Below are 10,079 nucleotides of genomic sequence, written 5' to 3'. Positions count from 1 at the left end.
CAACAACTTTTACAAATAGACGAAGTCACGTTTCCTACTGACCAGATGGCCGGCGTCGTTAAGCTCAACAGTGATTTGTGAAACGTAGCCACTGCTGGAAACGAGCTTATCGACCAAATTTATCCGAAAATTGTTCACAACTACACCAGTCCGGGCTGGCTATTTGAAACGGCAATTTTGGCAACTAAAAATAAAATTGTCGACGATATCAACTTTAATATTCAAAAGGGAATTTCCGGTGAAGAGAGAATATACAAATCGATCGACATTATGGTAAACGTTGAAGAAGGTGTGAACTTCCCTACAGAATTTTTAAACTCTTTGCAACTACCAGAAATGCCATTTCAGTGCCTTCGACTTAAAAGTGGATCTACGATCGTAGTACTCAGAACTCTAAACTCACCAAAACTATGTAATGGAACAAGATTGATCGGAAAGTAGCTATCGAATAACATCATCGTAACCGAACTTATCACTGGACAGTACAAAAGACACCTACCATTTATCCCCAAAATACCAGTGATCTACACCGAACTGCCATTCCAATATAAATACTTCAATTTCCAATCAAATTAGCCTACAGTTTTACAATTAACAAAGCACAAGGACAAAATTTAAAATATTGCAGCATCATTCTCAAAGACTTCTCCTCCTCTCATGGTCAGGTATAAATAGCTTGCCCTCGAGTACGAAAATCGAAAAATTTGTACATGTATGCCCCAGATAACGAATTGAAAAACTTTGTTTCTAAAAGTTGTAAATAGAATACGTTTTCAATAAATTTTGTTTACGTATTATACTTCAACAAGCATTGTAAATAGTGAAAACGTGTTTTCAATAAAAAAAATTTACCCCTTATACTATAATGTTTATTTTCTTTTCCAACTTTCACACAATGTCATATCAACTCCCCAGCTTGTTTCATATAATTGTCAGAAAAAATTTCACTATTCACCCACATAAGTTGACTGTCGACTTTATTCAGTGATAATGTCCTTAAACAGAATTATCGACTTCCAAGTGACTTATAAGCCGTAAGAAATAAGTAGTAGGGAGATGGGGGGTGCTGATGCAATTCTGATATCAAATAAATATGAAATTGATATGCAAATTAATTAACTCAATCAGTTAATTTTCCCTGCAACCACGCCCAACCGCACCCCCTCCCCTCCCCTCCCCTCCCCCCACGCACACACACTCCTGGATGACATCATGTCTATCCCTCAGCCTGCACGTGGATCCCCACACCCTCTCCCCAGACAACCACTTTACCCTCCCTCACCTACCATAATGGCAGGAATTTCTAATTTTGATGGGAATTTCGAATTTTTGCGGAAATTTCGAGTTTTGTTCAGAATTTCGAATTTTGGTGGGAATTTCGTTGTCCCAGGGCTGTTATCAGGTCCCACCCCATGCCCTTCCACAGAAATTGGCTAGAAATTTAAAATGGCAGTTCCCTTTCCAGGTCTTGAACCCTGGTACTACTACACAGAAAGCCCAAGTGCACATCCTAATACAATTATACCACCATAGGCGCTTGGAGCTAGGAAGAAATTAAAAATGGTGTCACTGCCGGCACTTGAACACTGGTCCTTCTGGACGGAAAGCCCAAATGCACCTCCTAACACATGGAAACTGCAGAGATGCGACACAGGAATTTTAGGTTAGTATACTTTCTTCCTTTTGGTTAGGGAACTGAAGTAGTGATCGGTCCTAATTAGTTAATTAATCATAAAGATGGGCCTTAATTACACAACTGTATGCATAGCGCTACAAAAAGACTGACTAAAATGGTAATACAGCTGAAAAACTGACGATGCCAAACAACTGGTGTTATACCACTGGGAAAAAAATTTCATAATACCACTTGGAACTAGTGGCAGACACACTCAGACTAGCCCTCACCTATAAGCCTGTGGGAAAAAGGCTTGCATGTAAGGTACTACCTCTATTCTTTTTGGCAAGAAATATGTTCGAAGAGAGAGGAATTTAATAAGTGTATTACCTATAAGCATACAGCTGAGGATTGTATCTATCTCTGATGTCAGAGTTCGTTACAGGCGGCTGCATAACAATCACCCCGCTGCACATTTAATAGAGGCCAATACACGCTATAAAAACTGATGGAAAATGCATCCTAATAACGCATCGAAATTGTCTTGAAAAAAGAAAAAAAAAACAGCATTCGTAATGAACGGGTCATAATACAACACATGTACTGGGGAAAATTATTGTCCTGAAAGGTTGTAGAGGAGGTGGTACTTGAATGTTTGTTCTTCTAGATGTACGATCACAAACTGCCGAAAATTAAAGGCCATCTTACCTTCCCTCATACTCCCCCCCCCTCACTTCTTCCCTCCCTGCCACCATCTACGGGGGTACACGGGCTTTTTCAAATGGTCAGGTGCTACTGCCGACCACCTCGCGGTTTTTCTGCGAGCCATCATCATTTTGCCAGCAGACGAGAGGCAATCCAACATAAAAGCATGTATACCCAACTGAGCCGGTACGGCTCGCTACTTTTTTTTTTTTTTTGGTTTTTGAAATCACCCACCTTCTCACTGCTTTCCGGAACGCCAATATCGAGATCGGATTGGAGTTTCTGGTCGCCGCATGAATGCCGTACATTTGCCACGCCGGACATTTGCCACGCCGGAAATTTGTCACACTTGCCCCTTCGCCAGGTAGCCTGAGTAGCGATACCTCAGGTAAGGGACGCCCTTCCTCGTGCTTCTTCTGTCAACTTTCAAACCGCCGTCTCCACATCTTACTCGATACAACCAGTACGTAAGGGACCTTCTTCTCCGACATCTTGGCGAAATACAGAGCTTCTTTTCCGAAATCGAAATATTTATAAGTTTTGGGAAACGAAAGCAATACCGATGATTATGTCAGTATGTAATTAATTCTGCCAAGTATAAATATAGATTCCTCTGTCTGTACGGTAGCTTCCTTTCACGCTTACTGATTGCGGTAGAAACAGCCCATTGGCATGGGAACAAGAAGAAAGGAACGATGTAAAGAGAATGAGAATGTAAGCTAATCATTTCGTTCTGATCACTGCATTTGTGCCTACTTTAATTACTACAACTGCGTGCCCAAAAGACAATAAGGAAGGAATGTGAATGTTTGAAAAGAAGAACGACATACTCCATATTAATTTACCCTCTAAAATCCGATATCCCTTACGCCGAAACATTAGTTAGTAAAGAGTAGCGGAACAATGTTCAAAACATGACTAAAAATACGTTCACTAAATAGAGATAAGAACATCTATGATTGACATGTCCTCTAAAGTCAACGTACAATTTTAAAATGTTAGAAATAAGGAAATGAAGTTATACAGATTGCTATGCTTGTAACGTACGTTGTTGTTCTGCATTGTTTAGCTCTGCTATTTACAGGGTCACAGAGAAAGCATCCTAGGTTTTGGAGGGAAAAGCCGTAATTGTAATGATCTGTATTACTACAGAAACAAGAATCACAACTAAACGAAAAATAATGTAATGTGTCCAGAATGAGACAATGTAATGTGTGTTTCAGCTCACAAGAGACATTGAAGCAGATAGTTTCTGTGACTTAGTATGGGCAGAGGTTATATTCTACAACAATAAATTAATAACTGGCTCCTTTTACCGACGCCCTGTCTCAGATGTAACAGTTGCTGAACAGTTCAAAGAAAACTTGAGTCTCATCACAAATAGGTACTCTACTCATACAATTGTAGTTGGCAGTGACTTCAATCTACCTTCCGTATGTTGACAAAAATACATTTTCAGACCCTATTGTAGTTAGAAAACAACTTCCGTAATTGTTCTAAATGCTTTTCTAACTTATTTTGAACAATTAGTTCACGAGGCCATTCAAATTGTAAATGGTTACGAAAACGCACTTGACCTCTTAGCCACAAATAATCCGGAGCATCACGACGGATACAGGGATTAGTGAACACAAAATCGAGCGAGGCTCAATTTCGTAACAAAGAAATTCACCAAAACTAAACGCGAAAAATATCTATTTCTAAAAGCAGCTAAAAATTCGGTTGACGTCTTTCTAAGAGACAGTCTCGAATCCTTCCAAACTATGTAAGTGAACACCATATGTGGCTTAAGTTGAAGGAAATAGTATCAACAGAACTCGAGAGAGTCATACCAAATAAATTAATAAGAGACTGAACTGATCCCCCATGGTACACAAAACACGACAGAAAGCTGCTGCAGGAGCACCGAAAAAGGCACTATAATTTAGACGAACGCAAAATCTCCAAGATTGGCGAAGTTTTACTGGGGCTCGAAATTTGGAGCGGATTTCAATGCGAGATGCATTTAATAGTTTCCACAACGAAAGTCTCTCTAGAAATGTGGCAGAAAATCCAAAGAGATTCTGGTCCTATGTTAAGTAAACCAGCGGAAAGGCTCGGTAAGTACCTTTACTGCTTGACAGCTATGAGGAGGAGGAGAGGGAGACAAGGGATCCAACCCTTCGGAGCAGGTAAAATGGTGGCTGGCAAATGTCCACCCCCCCTGCATATCTTTGGCGAGTTGGCTTCCCGCCCGCTGCGTGGCGACATTAGGAGGAAGGAGGAGGTTGCGGTGGTGTGAGCTCTGTTCGGCGCGTGAGGTGGGACGTCAGCGTCGGAGGGCAACGCCGCTTGGTCGGTGGTCCCCGCGGAAGCAGTCGGTTGGGGACGGGGCTCGAAGATCCTAGTGTCAAGGGCAGGTGCTGCCCCGATGGTGGTCATCGTGTCGTCATTCAGGGGTTGAGAAGTGATTTCTTGGTTCTGCCCTCGGATTCCGACAAAGAATTACGGCAAGTTTGGTGTATGAAGTGAACATAAAAATTCTAAAAAAGTGCACGTTGGCGGCGCGTATATCAGACTTCTGAGTAGTACTGCAGTCTACAGTTAGAGCGTTGATTAGGAAGAGAGTGTTGATATCGGCGTTGTCATCTATTTGGCTGCTTTAAGGTAAATGACTGTTTTGGATCGAGGTGGACCCAAGTGAGGAACCAAAGCATTGCTTGTCTTATTAAGAAACCTAATCGGCCCCCAACGTGTTAAACTCTGTAATCTACAGTTATAACGAGTAATTGACAATCTGGAAGTGTCCACGAGTGAGCTTTGGAGGTACTTTTAAGTGTATGTAGTAATGGAAAGGTTGATTGTGGAGCTTTTCAGTCGGACGCATATGAATCGTGTTAATTGCACTTCACTTCTTATGGCATTTTACGGTTCTACTTGTCGTGGCGAAATCGCCGATAGTATTTTCATAATTTAGTTTGGGACGTCATTCTGTGATTTGGTGTGGCACTTCCAAGAGTTAAAAGCACAAATATTTTCTTACTGCCTTTTCTGAGGCGCCTCGCAACATTTGTTGATTTATCTCTTGTCTACCCCACCGTAGTGCTGTTTGGTGCGGTGCGGTACAGTCGAAGTGTTCAGTAGTAACGCATTTACTCCCTCGTGCGTTTTAAGGTTTGCGAGCCGCATCGATATCGCCGTATAATCCGAGCATGCAATTTTGTGTAAGTTGGTAACCCCCTGTTAAGGTTTTGTACATCGTGGAAAATTTTCCTGTGACGCATGTGATCCTGAAGGACAGCACGGTACACAACAGCTCATGACCACGACGAAATCAAAAGACATGTATTGTATAATTTTTTAACGGATGTAACCACTGAGATTAAGAGTTGATTTGTGTTTTTTTTAATTTCATTTGAAAGGGAAAGATTTACATACATGGTTAATTATAACATCTGTGCTTAATTATTTGTCATAATTCGTTGGGTGTCGTATGCATCACATGTAAGGAGGTTTGCGGTGTAAAGCGTTTAAAAGGAAGGAAAATATTTTGTGATACAGTGCACATCGTAGAGGCTGCGGGGTTTGAGTGTACGTTGACAGTAATCAGATTTTATTGCATTTAAGTTGATGTTGAAATTAAAATTTTGTGATCAATATTTTATTGCCTTTTGAGATCACAGGTGATATCTAGGAAAATTTTGGTATTGCCGTATGACGTTAGAATCTTTTATTTAACCTTGCATTATGCAATTAGTATTTTTTTCCTTTGCTTGAAAAGAGATTTTAAGTTTTAAGCGTTGTAAATTGATTCTCAGAGCTGTTCTTTGATCTGTTATTATTCAATAGATTGTTGGTTAAATAATGCTTCAGGAACTTTCATTATGAAACTATATTGAGGATCTTGCTGTTTATGGTAACGAATGTTCACTTAATATTTTAAAATCAAGTTATTAAAGTTGTAAAATTTTGAAGGGAAAAAAACTTTTAGTAGAGAGACGGTGCCTGCCCGTACTCGCCACGACTTCGACGTATTCAAGGTATTGGCATGTGGGCGTTGTCTGATGTTTTGCCCGGTATCTGTCCCTGCTAGCGCCTGCCGGGCCATGTCGCCAACTAATCAAGCAGAGATAAACGAAGGACGCCCCATTTCCACAGGCCTCGTCCTGGTCGTGACACAGCTACCTTGCGCGACCACCCACGCACGCGCTGGATCGTACTCCACACCGCGCCACACAGGTGACTGCCACTTTGAGGAGCGAAAACAATTAATTGTAAAACCTGTATTTAATGTCAACGGATCTCTTATAATCGAGCATCTTTTAACAAGGAAACAACAATCGTAACGATAATAAATGCTCTCTTTCCACGAATACAGGGACGATCCATTTTATTTTAGTTTTATGAGCAAAATCGGTATAGTTTTACGTTCGACTGCAGGATGCAATTCGCATCTCATTATTTTGCGACATCCAACGAAGCGCACCACCGCTGTTTACAACTGATCAGACTACAAAGACATGCCCACCCTGTGTAATACCAGGAAAGAAAGTCTTCCACAATTTTTCTGCGAAAACTGCCGGTCACCACAGAATGTCCTAGTTATTTCTAAACCGCCATCGGAGTAAACAAAAAGCGAGAATTTAAGCTGTGAAGATAAAAAAATCTAAATTAAGCAACATCTTTCAGCCTGGTGGACAAATTACGTGACTTGAGAGCGTCTCTCAAACTCAAATCAGTCTCTGTAAATAAACTGTGATGTACGTATGTATTAAAAACATTTCAGACACGTTAAACAACATTAGAGAATATAATCTTTCACGCCATTAATTCACACGCCGGAAAAAAACACAATCATTTTACGTTCGACAACAACAAAGTATAATTCAAGAGGACGTTGCTGTTTTGTATACTATGGCAAGTCTCGTTTCAGCAGTCAGTCACACCTGCGTTTAAGAAACAAATCGTGAGAGCCTGTCTTGTAGTAGAATCTCCTACAAAATTTTACTCCATCTCTCTCTCTTCCGTTGCATAAAAGCCAGGTACCACATGCATGCCTACATTTGTCATTTTTTGCTCCATAACTCCCCCTGTGGAACGTGTCTGTAAAGTTTCTGTTATACAGCAGATTCTTGCGTCCTAGTTTTGTAATCAATTTGATCATATCAGCCTGTTTCACTTATCTACTCACGTGTCGGGAAAGAAGACTATCATTTTTAGGCTCCACAACTAGCTATAATTCTAGTGGTGTCTATAATTAGAGATTATGAAGTATGAAATAACAAGGGTCTTGCAATATCACATATTTTTAGTCACACAATCGTAGCAGTAATAATAAAAACAGTCATGATTCCATGAAAATAGATATATCTGATTTCTGTAAGTTTTGTGAACAAAGTCGGTTTAGTTTTGAGGGAACTATTGGCATCCAACCATTAACCAGTATTACCACTCACTGTAACAGATCTTCCTATACAATTTTACCACGTCTCTCTTCCGATATATTTAAAAAGCAAATACCGCCGGCATGTTGTCATCGACCTTATTACATATACACGTATCGCCCAATTGGAGCATGTGGCCAGTGAAGTCTTGCACCATAGGAACCAAGGGAAAGGATGTTGTTTGGTGGCCGGTATCCTGTTTCCACAACAAAACTACACACATGTATTAACAGGGCTATTTATTTACTTGAATAGGAAGCCACTTGTCTTTGAGAGAGTCCATGTGTTGCGGCACAAGCTCTTCCCCAATAGTCCACTGCTGGTGAAGTACAAGTCCCGCTATGCGATGAATGACACACGCCAATCTGGAGTGCGGGTTGGTGGGCCAGTGACTGAGCAGCTGAGCTAGTGGCTGAGACTGAGACGGAGCTAGTGACTCAGACTGATAGCCTCCAGTCAGAGGCGGCGACCTCAATACTTGTGATCGAAAGGAAGAGTATGAAAGGAGGCGGACAGGCGCAGCACTAAGCCATGATTTGTTGTTACTGCTGAAGAATGTAGACAGTACAAAATTGTTAAGGCTTTCGTGGCGACTTGTTGACAAACTGCCTATTGGCTTCTGTCTCGGGTTCTTCGGCCGACGTTATGATTTTTCTGACGTTTCGCCAGAACGAGTGGCTGGCATTGTCAAAGCTTCACCCTCCATTGCCGGTGGTGAACTGGAGGCGAGATCGCGGCCGCAGACTGTATGTACCTGGCGCGCCAACGTCCGAGGGCTTCTCCGCGGTCATTTCCGGCGCGGTTCTCCTCTTGCTATCTGCGACGGTCGTTCGCTGCAGTACGGGAAGCCAGGATCCGTTTACCTTAAGTCTTTCCTCTTTCTTGTTGAAACTGTTCGCGTGTTTTTGGATTTCTACAGCTTCTCTGAACAAGCGCGTGTGATAGTGCTTCTCTACAGCCAGAACTTCCGTGCCGGCGAATTTTATGACGTGGTCGGTCTCATTCAGTGCATGCTCTGCCACGGCCGATTTCTCCACCTGCCCCAACCTGCACTGTCGCTTATGCTCTTTGATCCTGGTGTTAATTGATCGTCCAGTGGCAGAGCACGCACTGAATGTGACCGACCACGTCATAAAATTCGCCGACACGGAAGTTCTGGCTGTAGAGAAGCACTATGACACGCGCTTGTTCAGAGAAGCTGTAGAAATCCAAAAACACGCGAACAGTTTCAACAAGAAAGAGGAAAGCCTTAAGGTAAACGGATCCTGGTTTCCCGTACTGCAGCGAACGACCGTGGCAGGTAGCAAGAGGAGAACCGCACCGGAAATGACCGCGGAGAAGCCCTCGGACGTTGGCGCGCCAGGTACATATAGTCTGCGGCCGCGAGCTCGCCTCCAGTTCACCACCGGCAATGGAGGGTGAAGCTTTGACAATGCCAGCCACTCGTTCTGGCGAAACGTCAGAAAGCCGGCCGCGGTGGTCTCGCGGTTCTAGGCGCGCAGTCCGGAACCGTGCGACTGCTACGGTCGCAGGTTCGAATCCTGCCTCGGGCATGGATGTGTGTGATGTCCTTAGGTTAGTTAGGTTTAAGTAGTTCTAAGTTCTAGGGGACTGATGACCACAGCAGTTGAGTCCCATAGTGCTCAGAGCCATTTGAACCATTTGAAACGTCAGAAAAATCATTAGATGAACGTCGGCCGAAGAACTCGAGACAGAAGCCAATAGGCAGTTTGTCAATGTAGACAGTATTGTCACGAAATATCGGTAACATAACTTGCATCAAAGATGTTATGCCCTTCAGCAGGATGAATTTAAATGTGCCTTACATCCCATACAGAAACGTTTTGCGAAAAGTTTTTCACTGTTTGTGGGACTACAGCATTGTCGAAAATAACGTATGAGTGGTTGAAATTGAGACTTCACGATTGTTAATATGCAGTCATATTTGTATGTTTGTACAGTTGTCAGCGGAGCACAGTTGTGGTTCGCATGTATAACGCAAATTTTTCGTCTATAAATTATGTTGTATAGTGAGGGCGAAACTCTCATGGTCCATGATGCTAAGTACCGTCGACACACTGCGAACTAAAGAATAACTTATTACCATGGTTAAAAAGTACCCGAAACCTACAGTTTTTAGATGTCCTGTGATGGTTGTGGGGACGTACCAGAGTTGGAAGGCGTAAATAAAAGTAGTGAAGCTAATCTTGTAAGCAATAAGAGCATATACTTATGGGGAAAAACATCGAAGCATCAGCAGAAATCAATTCTGTACACATGTCAACTCGCTGTTGAACATCCCTACATGATAGAGTGGAAGTCTGATGAACGTGAAG

This window comes from Schistocerca nitens, chromosome 8 (assembly GCF_023898315.1).
Source record: "Schistocerca nitens isolate TAMUIC-IGC-003100 chromosome 8, iqSchNite1.1, whole genome shotgun sequence".
Taxonomy (NCBI): Eukaryota; Metazoa; Arthropoda; class Insecta; order Orthoptera; family Acrididae; genus Schistocerca; species Schistocerca nitens.
The sequence above is the reverse complement of the archived record's forward strand: the minus strand, read 5'-3'. Positions refer to the sequence as shown.